This window comes from Neofelis nebulosa, chromosome 14 (assembly GCF_028018385.1).
Source record: "Neofelis nebulosa isolate mNeoNeb1 chromosome 14, mNeoNeb1.pri, whole genome shotgun sequence".
In the NCBI taxonomy this organism is placed as follows: Eukaryota; Metazoa; Chordata; class Mammalia; order Carnivora; family Felidae; genus Neofelis; species Neofelis nebulosa.
In genome coordinates this window covers 10,115,046-10,138,132 of record NC_080795.1, presented here as the reverse complement: position 1 = coordinate 10,138,132, position 23,087 = coordinate 10,115,046, and the positions used below count along the sequence as shown (strand labels likewise).

The 23,087-nt window shown below is 41.1% G+C and overlaps 1 long non-coding RNA gene across 1 annotated transcript; it reads left to right on the top strand.

The window, feature by feature from the left end:
• Positions 1–22,157, top strand: LOC131494904 (uncharacterized). The gene is made up of 3 exons (XR_009253634.1): positions 1–432; positions 11,437–11,498; positions 21,705–22,157. It is a non-coding gene; the product is annotated as an uncharacterized LOC131494904 (long non-coding RNA).
• The last annotated feature ends 930 nt before the right edge of the window (positions 22,158–23,087 follow it).

Below are 23,087 nucleotides of genomic sequence, written 5' to 3'. Positions count from 1 at the left end.
CAGCATTGGAGACTGAGTTCATGCATAGGTTCCCAGGTAGAAGAAACATGTCCTAAGCTCCCGACTGAGAATCTGAATGGATTGGACTTCCCACCAGAAAGTCTTGAAGCTACGGAACAATGGAGCCATGCCTTCAAAATTCTAAGGGAAAGTGATTTCTAAGCGACAACTGTATACTGAACCGAACAAGATCATTCAAGTGTGATAGAACGAAAGACTTTTTCTACATACTACAAAGAATCAATCATAAAGTTTCTCTCTCATGCTCTCTTTGACAGGAAGTAAGTGGCAAATTAAATGTGCACTTGCTGCACAAAAATAAGACCGCAAGTCAAAGGAGGTGAGAAGTTTTCCACAACACAGAGGCTTCAGCATCAGTAAGAGGCAAACATTGGTGAAGGATGTTGTTGAAGGGAGACCCTGGGATGACAGGTGTGTAAGAGGCCCAGAAAGGAGCGATCCCATTTGAAACTGGATGATAGAGGGCTCTAGGCGGCATGTCTCCAAGAAAAGTAATGTATGTGAACATAGCAAGAGGTTCCTGCTTCTGGGAGAGGGGAGATGAATTAATAAGAAATTAGAGTACAAACCAGTGGGAAAAAATGAGGCAAACTGACCAAGAAAAGAAATGTAATCATATCGCTTTACATGACTCATCTTTGAATAATATTTATGTAGGCATAGTAAGATCAACATATTATTTATTAGTTTAGGCCCAAACCATGATCATGGGGTAGCCACAGACGCTAATGTTATTTTCCAGAACATGTTACTTTCCTTGGTCTGATACAAAAACAGATCCACAAATACGAATATGCTCTGACAATGACCATGGTAGGGTATGCCTAACCAAAGATGTTACTATATATTGGGGCGCCTGGGTGGCTCAGTCGGTTGAGCGTCTGACTTCGGCTCAGGTCGTGATCTCACGGCACGTGAGTTCGAGCCCCGCGTCCAGCTCTGTGCTGACAGCTCAGAGCCTGGAGCCTGCCTCTGATTCTGTGTCTCCTTCTCTGCCCCTAACCCACTTGCATTCTGTCTCTGTCTCTCTCAAAAATAAATAAACATTAAAAAAATTTTTTTTAAAGATATTACTATATATTAAAATCTCTTTATATTCCACGCAATGCCTAAAGTATAGTACTATTATTTAAAAATTGCACCTTGGATCTCTTCCTGGTTTATAATGTTGCTTATGGGTAGCAGTAAAGATAGGAACGACTATGATACATTTTTATTCAATCTCCAGAACTGAGAACTTTGTCTTTTTCAGGCCCTTGAAATACTAATAATGAATAGTACTATCCTAATTAGCATTATTGCTATTTCTAAAGATTTCATTTTACCATAAAGACAAAAAACAGTCAATCACTTATAGGTCACTTGCTCTATTGAATTATGTAACTTTCTCTTCCTTTTTAAACTCTCAGCCACATGACTAACTGGACTGCCCTAAACTCTTTATAATGTTAACCTTCATTCCGGAACACATTTCCTTCCTCAGGGTTTTGCATCAACGAGGTTATGAACAATGTTTTATTGAACAGTGAAGCCACCACTTAAAACCCTCCTCAGCTGACTTTTCTGGAACAAATTTACGTACATTCTAGAGAATCTCACTTAAAAGAGAATACCTTCCTGGAAAACAAATATGTGAATAATATTATGTCAATTCAGTTACTTCTTAAATATGCAAGGGTTGCTCCCTATTTCAAAAGAACATTGAAGTAAGTGTAAAGACACTTGCGAAGAGTGAATAATTATTCCTTAGTAAATATTACTTCTTAAGTTTGGATGTAGTGTGACTGGTTATTTTACAATAGAACACTGATGTGTAAATAATAATCGTCTCTGTTGTTAAATTACCATTTTTTCCCAGGTATTCACAATTTTTACAAAGCTACTTTTAAGTTTTAATTGTAATTCCAGTTAGTTAACATACAGTGATGTTTCCCCCCCTTTGCTTATTTGTCTTGTTTTGTTTCTTAAACTCCACGTATGAGTGAAATCATATAGTATTTGTCTTTCTCTGACCGACTTATGTCACTAAGCATCACACCCTCTAGCTCCATCCTTGTCATTGCAAATGGCAAGATTTCATTCTTTTTATGGCTGAATAATATTCCATTGTGAATATATGCCACATCTGCTTTATCCATCCATCAATTGATGGACACTGGGTTTGCTTCCATATCTTAGCGATGGTAAATAATGCTGCTATAAACATAGGGGCACATGTATTCCTTTGGATTGGTGTTCTTGCCTTCTTTTACAAAGCTGTGTTTAAAATTCCTTCATCATAGGTGATTTCGTCATGTTGAACTGGTCGTCTGCACTAAAAATTCCATCACAGGGGTGCCTAGGTGGCTCAGTTGATTAAGCCATCAACTCTTGATTTCAGCTCAGATCAGGATCTCACAGTTGTGAGATCTAGTCCTGCTTGGGGCTCTGCACCGGGCGTGGAACCTGCTTAAGAGTCTCTCCCCGGCCCCCCCAATAAATAAATAAATAAATATTCCATCACAGTCATGAGCCACACCTTTCACAGGTAATAAAAGTATGGTTGGATGACATACCAATAAGTTGAACATAACTCTTAAATATAGTTGAATTAACTTACATCATGGCACTTGACTCTCATTTCAAAGGTGTGTGTTGAATTCCGCTTCCCTAAGAAATTAAAATACATTTCATCTCATTTAGAAAGCCCTCTCCTCCACAAAATAGAAATATTCTAGGGGGCTACTGAAAAGTTTTAAAGCAAAGCTAATGTGAAGTGAGTCTTAAAAAAAAGAGTTTCAACTGTCAGTTGGGTCATTTGCTTTGTTTCAAGGTTCTATTTTCTATATTCTTTCACTGACCCTGATGAATAACACTTCCGAGGCAAGAAATATAAATACACTGTAGTGCACTGGATACAGAATTCTTATAACAGAAAATATGAGGAGATGGTCAGCAATATACAAGAATTTACTGTAGCGCATGCGAAATAGCCATGTTGATAAAAGGACACGGCTCTTTCTACACCAGTGTCCGTAACGATTATTGAAAGAACACCATAATATGTTGTGTCCACTCAAATTCAATTTAATGTTTAATAATACCTGGAATAGTTAGGAGCGTCTGGGTTCTATTAAGCAAGTAAAATCATTAAAGTCTCTGAATGCATCCGCATTTCGCAGGAGATGTGCCACATTGACATTTAGGTTACCCTGGGCTCCATCATTTATCAGCTGGGTATTCCTCTATCTCACAGGCCAGTACTCTTTCGGTATATTACAAATGGTATTTGCTTTTAACTGTGGCATTCTCTCTGGGATTCCTCCCTAAACGGTGAAAGCACACACCCTTCACAAGGATGCCAAATGCTCTGTTCCAAGTTTCGCGTGGCCAAAAGCGTTCCAGATGTTCAGAATGAGCCGTAGCAGTTGCATTTACACAGCCAGGAAAATGCATAATTTCTGAACTGTACTCATATGGAAAATTACTACAGTTTCAATCATTCAGTCTCTCGCGTGTGGATAATGAGGCAGTTGTAGTAACTTGACCTTTGGATGGCTCCCTCATCCTTCAGCTCTTTCGATAGCCTTCGTATGTAATTTTGCACGTCATCAGAAATGGCCTTGTCTTTGCTTTTCTTCCCTATCGTTTCTTCTATGTCATCATTACTTCATCTTATAGAAACTTCCTGAGGGCTGGGTCTATGCTGGAAATGGTCTTTGATGCCTGGCGCTGTGCCCGGGGAACGGCTATTTTTCTACACGTCTAGAGTTACCATATTTTTTGGTTCCTCGGATCCACGTTCCCATTGTTGTTCCCATTAAAAATTTTTTTTTTAACGTTTATTTATTTTTGAGACAGAGAGAGACACAGCATGAATGGGGGAGGGGCAGAGAGAGAGGGAGACACAGAATTGGAAGCAGGCTCCAGGCTCTGAGCCATCAGCCCAGAGCCCGACGCCAGGCTCGAACTCGCGGAACGCGAGATCATGACCTGAGCTGAAGTTGGACGCTTAACCGACTGAGCCACCCAGGTGCCCCTGTTGTTCCCATTTTAACAAGTCAGAACTTAAGAGTTCTGTAATCATCAGTGTCGATAGGATGTTTCAGCTGCCGGACCAAAAAGTAAGTTGAGACAGGTTTTTAAAAAATGTTTTGCCTGCTCATGTCGCCAGGCTCAGAAGATATCCCTTGAACACTTTGTCACCTGGCTGTATTATTTGCATTCTTAACCACTCCAACCGGTAGATTTTTAACATAAGTTTGGATTCCTTGTTGTCACGGAAAATGCATTCCAAAAGATTGCACAGGGAAGTAACTCAAAACCGCAAGTTAAGCGGCAGATTGTGCAATGAAAAGAAACAAAACAAGGCCAGAGGGAGGAATTCATGATCTCACTTGCATGTGTATTTTTAATTGTTTTTTCATCATGATAAGCATATTCTTTAATCCTCATCAAGTACTTCATCTATCTCCTCACCGTCTCCCCTCTGGTGACCATCAGTTTGTTCTCTCTAGTAAAGAGTCTGCTTCTTGGTCTCTCTGTCTCTCTCTCTCATTTACCTCAGTTCTTCTGTCTTGTTTCTTAAGTCCCAAATATGAGTGAAATTACAGGCTATTTGTCTTTCTCAGTCTGACTTCTTTTACTTAGCATTACACTCTCTAGCTCTATCCATGGTGTCGCAAATGGCAAGATTTCATTTTTTAATAATATTTATAGTATAGGTATATACACCACATCTTAATCAATTCCTCAGTCAATGGGTGCTTGAGCTGCTTCCCGATTTGGGCTATTGTCAATAATGCTGCTATAAACGTAGAGTTGCATGGATCCCTTTGAATTAGTGTTTTTGTATTTTTGGGGGGTAAATACCCAGTAGTGTAGCTACTGGATCATACAGGAGTTCAATTTTTAACTTTTTGAGGAAACTCCACCGTGCTTTCTGCAGTGGCTGCACTAGTTTGCATTCCCACCAACAGCGCAAGAGGGTTCTTTTTTCTCCATATCTTCACCAACACTTGTGATTTCTTATGATTTTGATTTTAGCCTGACAGGTGTGAGGTGGTATCTCATTCTAGCTTTGATTCGCATTTCCCTGATGATGAGTGATGTTGAGCATCTTTTCACACGTCTGTGGGGCATCTGGATGTCTCCTGGAGAAATGTCTGTTCATGTCTTCTGCCCATTTTTAAATTGGATTATCTGTTTTTTGGGTTTGAGCTGTATAAGTTCTTCATGTATTTTGGATATTAACCCTTTATTGGAGAAGCCATGTACAAATATTGTCTCCCATTCAATAGGTTGCCTTTTTGTTTGTTTTTGCTTTGTTTTGTTTTGTTTTGTTTTGCTATCAGAAACTTTTTATTTTGAGGTAGTCCCAATAGTTTATTTTTGCTTTCATTTCCCTTGCCTAAGAAAAATGTCCCATAGGGCCACCTTGGTGGCTCAGTTGGTTAAGCATCTGACTTTGGCTCAGGTCATGATCTCATGGTCTGTGAGTTCCCAGTCCTGTGTCTGGCTCTGTGCTGACAGCTCAGAGCCCGGAGCCTGCTTCAGATTCTGTGTCTCCCTCTGTCTCTGCCCCTCCCCTGCTCATGCTGTGTCTCTGTCTCAAAAATAAATAAAAACATTAAAAAAATAAAAAAAAATAAACATTTTTAAAAATTTTTTTAGAAAAAAGAAAAGAAAAATGTTCTGTGGCCAATGTCAGAGCCATTACTTCCTGTGCTTTCTTCTAGGATTTTTATGGTTTCAGGCCTCACATTTAGATCTTTAATCCATTGTCAATTTATTTTCGTGTATAGTGAAAAAAAGTGGTCCCCTTTCATTCTTTTGTGTGTAGCTGTCCAGTTTTCCCAACACCATTTGTCGAAGAGACTTTTCCCCTTTGTATATTCATTCCTCCTTTGTCAAAGATTAAGTGAGCATATAATTGTGGGCTTATTTCTGGGCTTTCTCTTCCAGTCTGTTGATCTCTGTGTCTATTTTTATGCTTGGTATCATACTATTTTAATTATTACCAATTTGTAATGTAACTCGAAGTCTGGAACTGTGATATCTCCAGTTTGGTTTTTCATTTTCAAGACTGCTTTGGCTATTCAAGGCCTTCTGTGGTTCCAGACAAATTTTAGGATTGTTTGTTCCAGCTCTGTGGGAAATGCTGTTGGTATTTTGATAGGGATTGCATTAAATCTGTAGATTGCTTTGGGTAGTATGGCCATTTTAGCAGTGTTTGTTTTTCTAATCCATGAGCATAGAATGTCTTTCTATTCTTTGTGTCATCTTAAATTTCTTTCATCAGTATTTTGTAGTTTTTAGAGTACAGGTGTCTTTCACGTCTTTGGTTAAGTTTATTTCTAGATATTTTATTTTCGGTGTAATTGTAAATGGGATTATTTTCTTGCTTTCACCTTCTGCTGCTTTATTATTAGCATATAGGAATGCAACATATTTCTGTACGATAATGTTGTATCCTGCAACTTTACTGAGTTCATTTATGTGTTCTAGTCGTTTTGTGGTGGAGTCTTTAGGGTTTTATATATATACTATCACCTCATCTGTAAACAGTGAGAATTTTACTTCTTCCTTACCAGTTTGGATGCCTGTTGTTTCTTAATGTTGTCTAATTGCTGTGGCTAGGACTTCTAGTACCATGTTGAAAAAAAGTGGTGAGAGTGGGCATCCTTGTCTTGTTCCTGACCTTAGGGGAAAAGCTCTCAGGTTTTCACCATTGAGCATGATGTTGGCTGTGGGTTTCTAACATAAGGCCTTTATTATATTGAAGTATATTCCCTCTAGACCTACTTTGCAGAGGGTTTTTATCATGAATGGATGTTGTACTTTGTCAGATGCTTTTTCCGCATCTATTGAAATGATCACACGGTATTTTTCCTTTTTCTTGATGTGATAGATCACGTTGATTGCTTTGCAAATATGGAACCACCCTTACATCCGGGGTATAAATCCCACCGGATCATGGTGTATGATTTTTTTTTTTTTTTAATATCTTGTCAGATTCAGTTTGCTGTTTTGTTGAGAATTTTTGCATCTATATTCACGAGAGATACTGGCCTGTATTTCTCCTTTTTTGTGGTGTCTTTATCTGTTTTGGGTGTCAGGGTACTACTAGCCTCAGAGAATCCATTTGGAAGTTTTCCTTCCTCTTCTATTTTTTTTGGAATAGTTTGAAAAGAATAGGTATTCACCTGTATATATTTTAAGAGGTTGTTTCCTCTCCAAGGATCAGCCTCTTCTTCAGTGATTGACCTTATGAAGGCCCACCTTTTGCAAGGGAGGCCTATATCACAATAAACCCAGTATCCGTCAAAGAGGCATATAAGATTCGCAAGGAATCTTTCAGGAGCAAGATCGGGGCTGGGCATAGGAAATTGAGAGAAACAGGTGTACTATTGTTATTTGAAGCCAAAGGTCTAGATAAGCACACTCAAAAAGAGCAACTAGACGATCAGAATTTTATACCTCTGGAAAATGTGCAGAGATGATGCTTCCTGACCAGGGTTTTAGGACGGAGGGAAACCCTCTGAGCTAGGCCACCGGCACAAAAGCACAAAATATCCCATGGGCTCAGGGCAAGTAAATCTCCTATTAAAAGCACAGGACTGTTACTGGAACTCTTGAAATGTAACAGGATGACATCCATGTTGTTATTCTTCAGTCCTAATGGCCAGCGTAGGATGCGTGACCCACACTGTATAGTGGGAGGTGCGAGTGTTGTCCTGTCTCTTGTTTCTTGAGTCAAGTCAGGACTGGCTGTCTGTGGTCTTACCGCTGATTCTTCCTGGTGTCCCCAGTAGAGCTGCAAAATACCTTTAGATGTTACTTTTCCATAGGCACAAGCGGATCCCCTCCTTTGCATTTCCAAGGAAGCCCGTCTGAGCCATTTGTCTTGTGTTAGCCCCAGAGGTTTTCCGGGACCTTCCGTCACCATCGCCTTAGACCTTACCCCACTGCTTTCCTGCCCTGAGCCCCTCACTCTTACATGCCTCCATTCATGCTCGCAATCTGCAAGAGTATTTCCCCTAGTAGCCTCCTGAGAAAAGGAGCATGGAGGGTAAAATGTTTAAGGCTTGGCGTTTTTCAAGATTTTATTCTAGATGATAAGAGAAATGAAATTATAGAAGGAAGCGGGTTGGAAAGCCAAGCTGGGCTAAAGAATTGGTGCTAAGATGTGGAAGAGGAATACTTTATCAGTTATAGTTTGCTCTAGAGCTATTCTTATTGTTTTCTTAACATCTAATTTTTTTATATGTATAAAATCATGTATGCATTCACTTAAAGCTTTGCATTCTACAAAAACATGTGCTAAAAATAACAGGCATATGGGATAAATAGGGTTAGGGGCAGACCATGCCATGCAACTTTATAACAGGAGCACTAACAAAACAACAAACATCTTTTTTTTTTTTTTTTTTTTTTTTTTTTTTTAAGGCTCAGTTAGTCTCCACTAGCAGCTTGCCCTGGGTAGCGTTTGAACTTGGTGGCTTGCACTTTCTTCCTTAAAACAAAAGGTCATTTGCTTGCAAGAGACCAGATTATCAAAATGAAACATCTGATTCAGGAGGCTTCATCTTTTTTTTTTTTTTTTAATATAGAAGGAAATATTGTTGCAACTTCCTTATCTGTCTTCACAACTTCATCAAAAAGTTTAATGTTGGAAAATGTGTAGCAGTTCTTGGAATCACCACCCCAGCCCTTGCTTTCGCGAAAGGAAGATACCTTGTGGGATTTTTCTTATGGCGTTCATGTATTGCTAAGGCTTGCTTTCATTGTGGAGAAAGTTTGCTCCTGATTTCTTGGAAATCACATGCAGGAAAAATGGTTTATGAACCAAAGTGACCTCACCATTGTTTCACTGATACCATTTCCCTGCTTACCAGTTGCGTATGAGCTAATTCGTGTCGCCAACACACGTGTGACAGCAGCACACATATGTACCTTTTGTTCTTTGAAAGACTTCAGGGAATACACCACCCCTAGAATCTTAACACTGTTTTGTTTTCCTTTCCGCCCACCGCCCCCACCCTCTGCCATTTCCTCCGTCCTCTCTCCATGTTTCTTTTCTTCTGTTCTCTACGGGCAAGGAAAAATATGCTTGATTTGGTCAGGATTATATTTAGCTGCCCACAGAAATCCAAAATAAAGTGGCTTAAACAATAGAGCCGTTAATTTTTCTCACATAAAAATAATCTAGAAGTAAATGACGCAAGAGTCCTGCTCTGCTCCAGCCGCTATGTTCATACTCCAAACACAGGAAAAAGGAAGAGAAGACCTGCCAAAAGGCAGGTCCCCTCCTTTTATGGAGCTAAGCCTCAGAGAATACTTAGTTACATCTCACTGGCCATATCTAATTGCTAAGGGTCTAAGAGATATCCTCTTCTAGCCAAACACACTTCCTAGGGTTTTATTATTAAAGAAGGGAGAATGGATATGGTGAAGCAATCAGTATTCTCTGCTACAGTATAACTTCAAAGTAATTCATGTGTACTGGGCATTTTTAATATGCCAGGAACCGTGTCACTTGATTTCTACCATTAAAGATACACGACAGCATGAGGGGCAAAGTTCGTCGGAAGAATTCATGGAAAGTCAGAGTAAGGATTCCTGCCCAACCATGGAAGGGTACACAGTCAAAAATTACGTTTGGTTCACTTGCTCTCTTTATAATTGCTACGTGCTTCACAGTCGACCCCAGGGACAGGAAAATCACCTGGAAGCACATTTTTCTTGTGTGGGGAGGGGCAAGAAGCAGTTAAAGAGTTCAGAGACTTTTTCGAGGCAAGGAAGCTGTGTTCTAATTCTTGTTCTGTAAGATTTGAAGTTATGGGGATCTCCCAGATCAACCAGACTAGATATGGGGAATAAGGCCCCTGAAATAGAGTTACTGTAAAGGTAGAGGGTGAGCCAGCTCTGCCGATGAGTCTCCGTCTCGCTGTCCCTCTCTCTGTCTCTTAGAGAGAGAAGTGAAGGGATGGCATGTCTGGGTCTGGGAGGTCGGGTCCGGGGACTGGCCTTGGCCCAGTATCCAGAGGTCAACTTGTGCTTATGAAGCATTGACACATATCTGCAAGAGCAGGTTGCTTCTAGATGTAATAGCTGGGGTGAAGAACTTTCAGGAAATAATCTGGAGATTTCTTTATCCTGTGGTCTCACAGCCGGGGTAGAGAATCTAGCCAGTGAGACTATGCCTTCCACCCAGCTCTCCGGCGTGGTTCATCAGGGCAGAGGCCCTTTCTTTTACTTGCTTCTTCTTCCCACATCCCTGATTTCATCTTTCACCAGTCCCAATGACTTTCCTGGGTTGTTCTGCCTTTATAGTAGCCAACACAACCCAATAGCATTGTTCCACTGAAGCACAAACCTCCACGGATTCCCATTTGTAAGGTAACTGGCACCTGCCCGTTCTTCTGACTCTAGGGCAAGGAAGAGGAAACAGGTTTCTCTGAAGAGCTTTGGCTTGGACCACCCTACCTTGAAGGGAGCATGGGGCATAGAGAACCCACACCCAAAGAGTCATTATTGCTGGAGAAAGATGCCACTGCATTAGTTTCCTATTGCTGCTATAACAAAGCATAACAAACTTAGTGCCTTAAGACAGCACCAATATATTACCTTACAGTTCTGGAGGTCAGAAGGCGGAAATGGGGTTTTAGGGGCTAAACTCAAGGTGTTGGCAGAGTTGTGTTCCTTCTGGAGGCTGTAGTGGAGAATTCATTTCCCTGCTTTTCTACAAGCTGCCTGCGTTCTTTGGCTCAAGTCCCTTCCTCCATCTTCAAAGTTCATGTCTCTGAACTTAGCTTCTGTGGCCACATCTGCCTTTCTGACTGTAACCCTTTCCCCAGTCTCATGATTACATTGGGCCCACGTTGGTAATACTGTACAGGACGTTCTTTCCAACTTAATGTGATCCTTCATCACAACCGCAAAGTTCCTTTTACCATGTACGTTAACACTTTGGCCAATTCTGGGCATTACTCCATGGACATCCTTGGAAAGTCATCACTGAGTCTACTGTACCACCCTGTACATATGGCCACTATGAAACCATGACACCGTTTAGCTTCTGGGCTTTGGACACAGCTCACCAGAGCCGCATCTGACTCAACCGGCAGACCGCTCTGCTGTTGTGAGTGCAGCGAGGGAGGTCCTAGTTAAACAGAAACAGACTCTTCCCCTGGGACACTCAGAAGCAGCCAAGTGATGGACAGAAGTGTTAAAGTGCCATGTTCCTTCACCCAAGAAAACTGTAGCCCGGAAGATATGCAGAAAAGCTTCAGTTTGAGGGTGTGGACATTTTACGGCAACTCCAAGGCCAAAGAAGTAAGTACGAGAAGCAGGAGAGAGTTCTTGGAATATTTAGAATTATCCATGGGCATCTGGGTACAGAGCAGGCACACTTCTTCTTCTCCTTCTTCCCAGGTGGACAAAGGGCGATTGCGGCCTCCTCACAGATAGAATTCTCAGTGTGGAAACTGGAGCAGGTAAGCCAGACGTTGCTCCAGCTAAGTGGTTCCTGGAAAAACTGAGGAGCCCTCATGGATAAGCAGGCTAAGGGGCATAGCCACTCATTCTTCCTAGAAGAATTGTTTGGGCATATATTCTAGGAAATTAAACAGCGACTTGAAAAGTGAGGGATATGTGTGTGGGATGTGAAAAATAGTGGTAATACTAGCAAGATACAGAAAGTCTACTTGTTGGTATAAAATGTGAAAAGAGCCAAAACTTTAACACAACAAACTGGAACTTACCTTGCACATTATCTGCACGTAGAAGATTCTGGAATGGAAGGAGGGAAGTCAAACCATGCTCAAATCACGTTTGAGAACATAAAAAGACACTGAATATCTCTAGATGTTACTAGAAGACTACAAATTAAGTAAGTGCATTAAACATGTGAGTATAAGCACTATTCTATTAATACATCATGTATATGTTAGGTGCTAGGAAGATAGATATATCGATCCATCTATATAGATACAGTTATCTGTCTATATATATGCCATAAAAGAGAATGAAATTAAATATGCAGAGAAAAAAATCCTCAGTCCAACAAAGGTAGGAAGGGGATGAGGAATAGGAAAGAGTGATAATTGGCAAACAAAAACTAGGATGGGAAGATATGAGAAACAAAGTAGACATACAATAATTTCATCCAATTAAAAGGCAGAAGCTCTCAGAGATGTCTGGCTGGCTCAGTGGGTAGAGCATGTGACCCTTGACCTCAGGTTGTAAGTTTGAGCCCTACGTTGGGCTTAGATCCTACTTTAAAAAGAAAGAAAAGGCAGAAGCTCTCATAGTGGGGTAAAAACAAATTCTAACTCTTCAATATTCAAAAATCATACATTAAAAATAAAAAGGGACCAAAAAGGGATGCCTAGGTGGCTCAGTTGGTTGAGTGTCCGACCCTTGAATTTGGCTCAGGTCATGATCCCAGGGTCGTGGGATCAAGCCACACATTGGGCTCCATACTGAGCATGCAGCGTGCTTGAGATTCTCTCTCTCCCTTGGCCCCTCTGTCCCTCTACCCAGTCATGCTCTCTCTCCCTCTGAAATTAAAAAAAAAAAAAAAAAAAAGCGAACAAAAAGAATGAGAAAGATATACAAGGCAAACACTAATATAAAGAAAAGTATGACTATAAAAATGAAAACAACTGGACTATATGGCAAAAATCTTTATTAGTGAGAAGGCATCCCTTATTGATGAACAACTAATGTACCTATCAATATACCTTCAAATGTATAGCAAACAAACTTGACAGAATGACAAGGAGAAAATGAGAAATCCCCAACCAGAGTAGGAAAGTTAATTATAACGGAGAAATAAAAATATCAAACTGAGAACAGCAAAAATTTAAAAATTTTCATGTAATTAACAATTTACATTAACATGTAAAAATTTTCATGTAATTAACCCATTTTACATGGGTGGCTCAGTCAGTTTTGTTTTGTTTGTTCAGACCCTTAGTTTTGTTTGCCAATTCACTATAAAGAGCCTTATACTGAAATCCACATGGAATACTTACCAAAACTGATGATACATTAGGCCACACTGAAGAATTTAGAGTCCCCAGATCAGAATTCACATAAGACCACATTCTTGGACCATAATGTAGAAAATGTGGAAATTCACAACAAAATAATAAAAAATCAAAACAAAATACATTCTTTCCATTTGGAAATTTATAATTAGTCTTTTAAATTACTCAGGAGCAAAGAAAAAAAAAACAAGAGTTCTAAATTAATTATCTGAGGGTATTATTTTCCCTATATCAATTAAATTTAACAAACAAAACACATACCAAATATTGATGGTTACTAACCATTTTTAACAGAATTAATAGACTTTATTTTAATCATTTATTATTCAGATTAGAATCAAATTTTACTTGGGGCGCCTGGATGACTCAGTCGGTTAAGCATGTGACTTCGGGTCAGGTCATGGACCTCGAGGTTCGTGAGTTCAAGCCCCGCGTGGGGCTCTGTGCGGACAGCCCAGAGCCCGGAGCCTGCCTCGGATTCTGGGTCTCCCTCTCTCTTTGCCCCTCCCCCACTCGTGCTCGCTCGCTCTCTCTGTCTCAAAAAAAAAAATAAACATTAAAAAATTTTTTTAAATAGAATCAAAGTTTACTTGTTTGCTTAGTCTTTATAAATCCTTGTTTACATAAACTGGGGAAACAATGTGATAGCAATTTACTGAACAAACCCAGAAGAAGAATTTGCAACCTTATTTATTTATTTATTATTTATTTATTTATTTATTTATTTATTTTTAAGTTTATTTTAAAGTTTATTTATTTATTTTGAGAGAGAGAGAGAAAGAGACAGAGAGAGAAAGACTCGTAAACAGGCTCCAGGCTGACAGCACAGAGCCTGATGTGGGTCTTGAACCCACAAACGGTGAAACTGTGGCCTGAACCAAAAGTCGGACACTTAACTGACTGAGTCACCCAGGTGCCCCCACAGCTTTATTAATGCTACAAAAGATTTAGGCAAAAAAGGAAAATTAACTGTGTCCAAATGAACTGTCTAAGAACTAAGCCACCAAGCTTAGTGAGTTGAGTAGGACTGACAGAAGGATATGTGGTAAATACAACATAACTTAAGATCCACCAAGTTTTTGAGTTGACCCTTTATTTATTTTTTTTTATTTAAAAAAATTTTTTTAATGTTTTATTTATTTGTGAGACAGAGAGAGACAGAGCATGAGCAGGGGAGGGGCAGAGAGAGAGGGAGACACAGAATCTGAAACAGGCTCCAGGCTCCGAGCTGTCAGCACAGAGCCCGACGCGGGGCTTGAACTCATGAACCTGGAGATCATGACCTGAGCTGAAGTCGGACGCTCAACCGACTGAGCCACCCAGGTGCCCCTTAAGTTGACCCTTTAATTTCATTCTCCTTTTCCAGTACATTTTCCCCAATCCTGTCGCTCTTGACACAGCTACTCTTCAGAGCTGGAGTTCTGTGCATCTACAGTATCCAGAAAAAGAGCCGTTTCCCTGTACCGATAAGTGGCACGAGTCACAACATGTGACAAACCCTTACACGTAGGGAAGACCGAAGGTGCACCGGCGGCCCCTTGCAGAGTGGGCCCCATTCAGAGACCTAGCCAAGGACTTCAGTGATGAAAAACGCCCCGTAATATGTCTGGGAGGGATCTGTGGGAAGAGGCTGAGCTATATAGGAGCAAACCAAACTATGGAGAAGTGATCAAGCTCTCTTTTGAAGGAACCAATGAGCGTAATCAAGGTATTGAAATAAATAATAATGAAAATCGGTGTTTACACGTTTGACTTTAAAACGATGTCTAGGGGCGCCTGGGTGGCTCAGTCAGTTGAGCCTCTGACTCTTGATTTCAGCTCTGGTCATGATCCCAGGGCTGTGGGATCGAGCCCCCGTGTTGGGCTCTGCACTGAGTGTGGAGCCTGCTTAAGATTCTCTCGAATGCCCGCGGGGCGCCTGGGTGGCTCAGTCAGTTGAGTGTCTGACTTTGGCTCAGGTCATGATCTTGCGGTCTGGAGTTTGAGCCCCGCGTCGGGCTCTGTGCTGACAGCTGAGAGCGGGGAGCCTGTTTCAGATTCTGTGTCTCCCTCTCTCTCTGCCCCTTCCCACTCATGCTCTGTCTCTCTGTCTCTCTCTCTGTCAAAAATAAATGAACGTCAAAAAAAAAAAAAAAAAAAGATTCTCTTTCTCTTCTCTTCTCCCCTGCTCATGCTGTCTCTCTCTCAAAAATAATTTTTTTTCATTAAAAAAAAAAATAAAACAATATCTAGATGACTGCCCTGTGGACAGAGTGAGAAAGTGTACCAGAATACAGCCAACAATATTTGAGTATAGGTTAAATATTTTCATCCACAAGGCAAAATATTCACTAAGCACTCACTGATACTACTCCCAGGGATAGAATTTGTAAAGAAATTCTTTTTTAACTTCATATTTGTGTGGTGTGATAGGAATACCACGTGGAAAGATTTCACTGCCTCCAGTCATTAAAAGCTCCATGACCAACAGAAGCATGCAACCTGGACTAAGAAAGCATAGGAAACCATAAACTCTGATCTGGCTGTAGGACTGGATGCGGGGCAGGACGGGGCCTGGGATCCAGGTAGAAAGGAGGGAAGGGATAGGGGTGGGGCAGTGGGGTGGGGTAGGGACTGGGGGAATTCGGGGTCAGGTTTGCAGCTTGGACAACTCACGGTGCATGTGTCGGAACCGTCACTATTTAGCTAATACGGCTTATCTGCCGTGACACTTGTGCCCAGCCAAAAGGCATTGTGGACCAGATACAGACAACCAGTAACATGAGGCAACATGTTCAGATAAATTGGGAAGTCATGTTTTATAATGAGTCATGGTATGCTAAATGTGTATGTCACAGAGGAAGCAGAATTGATAAAGGTAAGATAATAAGAGACGAAAACTATGCCTCAGTCCTTGGGCATGATATCAGAGTCCTGTGGTATATCAAGATGTAAGTTCTGCCCAGAAGTTTCACATCCACAGAAGTTCTCTATGTTTCTTCTGACCAGATGTCAACGTCTAACTTATCCAGTGATTCACATCCTCCCTCTCTATGGTGCTAATCCTACAGGAGATTTTACTGGCTCAGTTTGGGAACCCAGGTTTCTGTCATTACAGCTTCTGAAACATACCTGCCTTGGTTCTTAGCCCAAGGATGATGGGACCACATCGTACCACTAGTAGCAGGAAAATACTAGGCAGTTCTTACATTGATTCAAAGAACAATGAATGTTGATCTAATGAAAGTAATTAATGTCATTGCCAATGCTGCTTTGAAGGCCATAGCTGTCAGGGTTATGGAAAGTGTCTCCTCAGGAGCTGAAGGAAAATAGAATACCTGAAGAGGAGAATTTATGTTTGGATTAAAATTTATGAGAGCCAGAAATAACATCACCGGGCCCACCAGCTTAAAACTTAGATTATCTTTACCATTTTATTTTATTTTATTTTATTTTTTTTTTCAACGTTTATTTTATTTTTTGGGACAGAGAGAGACAGAGCATGAATGGGGGAGGGACAGAGAGAGAGGGAGACACAGAATCGGAAACAGGCTCCAGGCTCTGAGCCATCAGCCCAGAGCCTGACGCGGGGCTCGAACTCACAGACCGTGAGATCGTGACCTGGCTGAAGTCGGACGCTTAACCGACTGCGCCACCCAGGCGCCCCTATCTTTACCATTTTAAAACCAAAGTAAAACTTGTCTCATGCTACATGAAAAGCAAACACAATAGAAAGATGCCATAAAAGTATTCGTTAAACAAACCTACCAACAGGGTAGACACATTGTCAACTTAGTAACCAGTTTGGAACTCGTCAATGGTGATCTCTGAGCAGCTGGGTGAAGCCACCGTGCGTGACAGTGCCGTCTTTGTGTGTCATTATTTCCTGATTTGACGTCGTGGCTGAGTCAGACAGTAGCTATCTTCTTTCACTTTGTGTTGGATAATGGCCAAACACAAGGATTTATCGTGCCCGACATGGGCACCCATTGATTTCCAATCAATCCGAAGTGCTGAAAAGTATGCCTCGTGGCCCTGCTCTATGTCTCACAAATCAAAGACGTTGCAGTTCCCCCTCACGATTCTGATTTTCCATTTTTACTTTGTTTTCCCCTGAACATTTCCTCTCGTTCCGCTCTTTTTGTTATATACATACAAATGTTAATTCATTTTTGAGAGAGTAAGCATGAGCCAGGAAGGGGCAGAGAGAGAGGGGGACAGAGGATCTGAAGTGGATTCTGTACTGTCAGCAGAGAGCCCGATGCGGGGCTCGAACTCCCACACCCTGAGATCATGACCTGAGCTAAAGTCGGTTGCTCGACCGACTGAGCCACCCAGGTACCCCTCTCGTTCCACTCTTTTAACAAATAGCGCCCGCCTTTTTTTGTGCCAACACTGTTCCAGGCGTTTGAATATAGTGGTAACTAAAGCAGACAAAAATTATTGCCCCAAATATTCAAACTTTTAAAAGAAAATATAAAGGATATATTATCTATATCTGTAGCTACACCTTTATGATGTTGGGATAGGATAGATTCATTTGACCAACATGCAAATAGCACAAAAATATTTTTTGAAAGGCTGACAAGTTGACTACATTAAAATAAAAGTTACGCATATGTAACTTTCTATTAGTTCTGTTTCTCTGTACCGCAGTTTATTTATTCATTCACTTATTGAAGGACATCTTGGTTGTTTCCAATTTGGGGCAATTATGAACAAAGCTGCTATAGACATTTGCATACAAGTTTCTGTGTGGACATAAGTTTTCAGCTCATTTAGGAAAACACCTGGGAGCACCATTATGGGACTATATGGCGTATGATGTTTTGTAATAAATTGCCAAATGGGCTTCCAAAGCGTCCAGCCCGTTTTGCATTCCCACCAGCAATGAATGGGTCAAGCTGGGGTAGAAGGTAACGTGTTGTAAAGCACTGGCAAATACTTGGAAGGATATTTTATCTAATCTGCTTAACGTCTTCTCCTTTAAGCATCTAACTAAGGGGCACACGGGTGGGTCACTTTGTTGAACATCCGACTCTTGGTTTCAGCTCAGGTTGTGATCTGACAGTTCATGGGTTCGAGCCCTGCATTGGTCTCTGTGCTGACAAATTCTCTCTCTCTCCTTGGGATTCTCTCTTTCTGCCCCCCCGCCGCCCCCCCCCCCCCGCCAAAGTAAATAAATAAATAAACTTTAAAAAAAAAAAAGGATCTAACTAAAACCTGAAGGTTTAGTCAGCTGACTGCTTTTGCTTGTGTGTCTTTTGCCTTCTGGCCCTCCACTTCCACTCCTTACCACTGGGAAAGAAAAGAAGTATAAATGTTTTATATAACTCCAATTCTTAGCCACTTACGACTTTATAAATATAGATGCACCCTAGACTTTTGGCTTTTTAGCTTAAAGTTGCACGAGAATTTTCAACTGGGATTGAAAACTCCCTTTACCATTTATTAAAAACACACACACACACAGGAGGAGAAAATACCTTAGCAGTGTTCAGTACTTTCCGATAAATAACATGTCCAACAAATTGAGTAAATTAATGATGGCAGGTAAATTTCGAGCTAAGAATAGTCAGGTGTGGGTGGTGTGATAATGGCTCTGAAATGTTTCTTCATGGTTCTGGACATTTCTACGTATAATCTGTGTTTCTGCAGGCTACTCTTGCCTGGGAATTCAGGAGGCAAACGATAACAAGAGTAAAACAGGGTTCACGTTCCACCCTGTTTCATTCTGCAACACCACCCACCCCATCTCCACATACATCTCAAATTCCTCCGGGTCTACCAATGCTGTATTCTAGGCACTAAGGCAGACCATTGGAAGAAACCTTGATTATGTATCTGGAAATAAAAGTAGAACATGTCCCTGATGTAGAGTTTTACAAGTCCCAATTGATGGGGGGGGGCGCTTCTTGTCATTTGCCCTGCTTTCGCCTGGCCTTGTAAATATATGGTTTCTAGGTTGTTCCATATGGAGGAGTGTAAGTTAGTCTGGCTCTCTCTCTGGGCTGTTTTGTTCCTCTCTTCAATGTATATTTGGGACAAAAAGTCCACAGATCTGCAGTCCAAAGGCCTAAGAATGAGGAGAGTTGATGATGTAAGTTCCAGTCTGGGTCCTAAGGCAAGAGAAGACCTTCAGGCAAAGAGAGCGAATTCTCTCTTGCTCAGCTTTTTGTTCTATTCTGGCATTCAGTGGGTTGGATGGAGCCTGCCCACATTGGGGAAGGCCATCTGCCTTATTCAGTCTGTTGACTCAAATGTTAATCTCATCCAGGAACACCCTCACAGACATACCCAGAATAATATTTAACCTAATATCTGCCTGCCTCCTCCAGCCCGCCCTCCACGGCCCCGTCAAATTGACATGTAAACATTAACCTTCACAACATCCATACAATGGAATATCTTCCAACAGTAAGGAGAAATGAGCTATCAGGCCATGCAAAGACACAGAGGAATCTTAAACATGTGTTGTAAGTGAAAGAAGCCAGTTTTAAAAGGCTACACACTATATACTTCCAACTCTATGACATTCTGGAAAGGGCAAAACCGTACAGGCCGTAAAAAGATCCGTGGTTGCCAGGGGGTTGCCAGGAAAGAAGTCATGAACAGGTGGAGCCATGAAACTAGGAATATGATGTCCTAATGGCGGATATATGACACTAGGCATTCATCAAACCTCATAGAACTATACAACACAGGGGGCGAATCCCAATGTAAACCAAGGACTTTAGTTAATAATAATGTATCAACATTGGTTCATCAGTTACAACAAATGTACATTGATGCAAGATAATAATAGGGGAAACTGGGGGGCGCCTGGGTGGCGCAGTCGGTTAAGCGTCCGACTTCAGCCAGGTCACGATCTCACGGTCCGTGAGTTCGAGCCCCGCGTCGGGCTCTGGGCTGATGGCTCAGAGCCTGGAGCCTGTTTCCGCTTCTGTGTCTCCCTCTCTCTCTGCCCCTCCCCCGTTCATGCTCTGTCTCTCTCTGTCCCCAAAATAAAAAAAAAAAAAAAAAAAAACACGTTGAAAAAAAAAATAATAGGGGAAACTGGGAGGGGGTATATGTGAACTCTTTACTTTCTGCTCATTTCTTTGGTAACCCTAAACTTGTCTTAAAAATGGAAACCCATTAGTTAAAAAAACAAACAAACGAGCAAACTTTGTTGCGTACAGCCAGAGGTATCCCTGCTGCGTGTGATGTTGTTACTTGTCTGAATCCCTGTGCAGGCTGCAGGGTGCGTCTTAGACTTGATATTTTATTCTGTGGCTTTTAAAATGTTTATATTCACGCACTTTGCTATTTTTGCCAAAGCCTGGCTGCCTTATGCGGAGGCCTGGTTTCAGAGGCCCTTTCTACCTCCGTCACATATTCTACCAGACTCAACTCTTGCCCAGAAACCTCCAATTAGACGAGGGTCCCCAGTACAGATTCCCCCTTCTCTCACAGTGAGTTCTTATTTCCTGTTCGCTAACGCGGATGAATTTAAACATAATCACAGATAGCTTCTACAGAAAGTAAGAAAAGTCAATCCGTCTTCAAGGAATAAGGCATTCAATGGATCCAGACTCAGAGATGATCAAGATGTGAGAATTGACAGGGAATTTGAAAGAACCACGATTAAAATGTTAAAAGATCTGATGGAACAAATGGACAATGGGCATTAACTGATGGCGTGCTGATTGCATTAGAAAGATAAAAACTATCAAACAGTCCAAAGGAAATGCTAGAAATAAAATTTTAAAAATGGGATCAGAGATGAAGAATTTCTTCAATAAGCTTACTAACAGCCTGGAAACTTCAGAGGAAAGAATCAGTGTAGTTGGAAATAAGTCGACTGGAATCATACAAACTGAAACACAAAGAGGGAGTAGAAGAAGGAGGAGGAGGAGGGTGAGGAGTAAGAGAAAGGTGAAGGGGAGGAGGAGGGAGGAAAGGGAACAACTGTGGGATAAGGAGCTAACACACTTGTAATTGGAGTCGCAGAAGAAGAGAGTGAGAGGAAGTGTAAAGGATATTTGAAGAGATAATAGCCAAGAATTTTCCAAAGTCAATGAAAGAATATAAGCCAAAGATATATTAAAGAAAAAAAAATGTGAGGGGCACCTGGGTGGCTCAGTCGGCTAAGCGTCCGACTTCGGCTCAGGTCATGATCTCACAGTTCGTGGGTTCAAGCCCCACATCAGGCTCCATGCCCACAGCTCGGAGCCTGGAGCCTGCTTCGGATTCTGTGTCTCCCTCTCTCTCTGCCCCTCCCCCCACTTGCACTCTGTCTCTCTCTCTCAAAAATGAATAAACGTTAAAAACATTTTTTTAAAGAAAAAAAAACATCATTGTCAAACTCCTAAGTACAAAATTAAGGAGATCTTGAAGGCAATCAGAGGAGGAAAAACATTACATACAGACCTGCAACCACACCATGCCAAAACAACATTTGCTCAGTATAAGTCAAGCAGAAGCTGTGACCAGCTATCTGACCCGCTGCTGGGTTTCTCTTCTTTGTTTGCTATGAAAACAGGAAAACTTAAATGGACTTATCCTAGTATCTCTGGGTTTGGAACCTCCCCAGGATCCTCCTATCACCAGCTAGACCCCAAGACCTGACCTTTCCTGCCCACCTGCTTGTACTCACTGACCTTTGTCATACATTTTTTTTTTCTTAAGCTCTTCTCTCCAGCTTATCTCTTAACTCAGGCTAATGGACAGCAAAACCACCCTTCAGGCAATAGTGAATGATGTGACAAGACCTCCAGTTGGACCAGATGACCCAGACCAGTTTGAACTAAACCCCTGACTTGCACCTGCACAGAGGGGCCATGGAGTAACCTCTGGAATGACCAACAATCACCTTTACCTCATTATAATACTAAGATCTCCATTCAAGGAGGGAACACCAGCCTCATTTACATAACATGTATGTGTAGGCATGTTCCTTTGAGGCCCATGCATGACCTTAGGCCCACCTCTGCATATGATGACAAGACTTCCTCATCTAAACATTCATCTTAACCCTAAACAAAAGAAACCCAATCACCCTTGCTTGAAGAGTCAGGGGTTTGGAAGTTATTCCTTGCCATCTCCTGATTTGCTGCAAATAAAGTTTCCTTTGTGTGACAACTCACCTGGTATAGCTTCTGTGATTCACCAAAGGAGCAAATTCATGTTGTTTTGGTTACACTGCCCCTAGTGGTCTTACTGCTTTTGTATATCCCAGGGCGTTGGCTTATAATAAAAAATGGAGGCTTCCCCACGTCCAGGTTTTGCTGGCTCCAAAATGTGAGGTGGGAAACTGGGCTCTGTTTCTATGGGTTGGATTTATACAGCTTTCTAGGACTGTAGTCCATGGTTCCATCAGTGAGAGTTATGAGTGCTTCTTCTGGTTTCCTTCACTACAGAGGAAGTGTCAGTGTATATGGTTGTCCACTAGAGAGCGATATGAGCATTAACTTCTTTAAACATGGCACTGAGCCAGATTTCTAGCACAAATGTATTTGTACACTAAGGAAAAAACAATGAACTCTAAAACAACCAAAATTTAAATGATTTTCACACTACCTTGCGGTTGGAACATATTTAATATTTTCTAAAATTGCACACTAATGGGAGAAAAAGCAAGCAAATGTAAGAGCAAATTATTGTTAGAGACATTCTAGAATAAGAAAGGGGTCAATTCGTCAAGAAATTATAACAATTATAAACATATATGCACCTAACAATAGAGTTGTAAAATACATGAAGCAAAACTGACAGAACTTAAGGGAGTAATAGGTAATTCAATAGTAACAGAGTAATAGGTAATTCAATACTTAACTTCCACTAATAAACCGAACAATAAGAGACCAAAAGGGATCTAAAATACTTGAACAACATTATAAACAAACTAGAGTCAATAGATGTATACAGAACATCCCACACAACAAAAGCAGAATACAAAATCTTCAGCAGAATACAAAAAGTACACATGGTATATTGGACAGATATGATTTGTCCATAGAATAAGTCTTAACAAATATAAAAGATTGAACTCATGCATCTAATCATGATGGA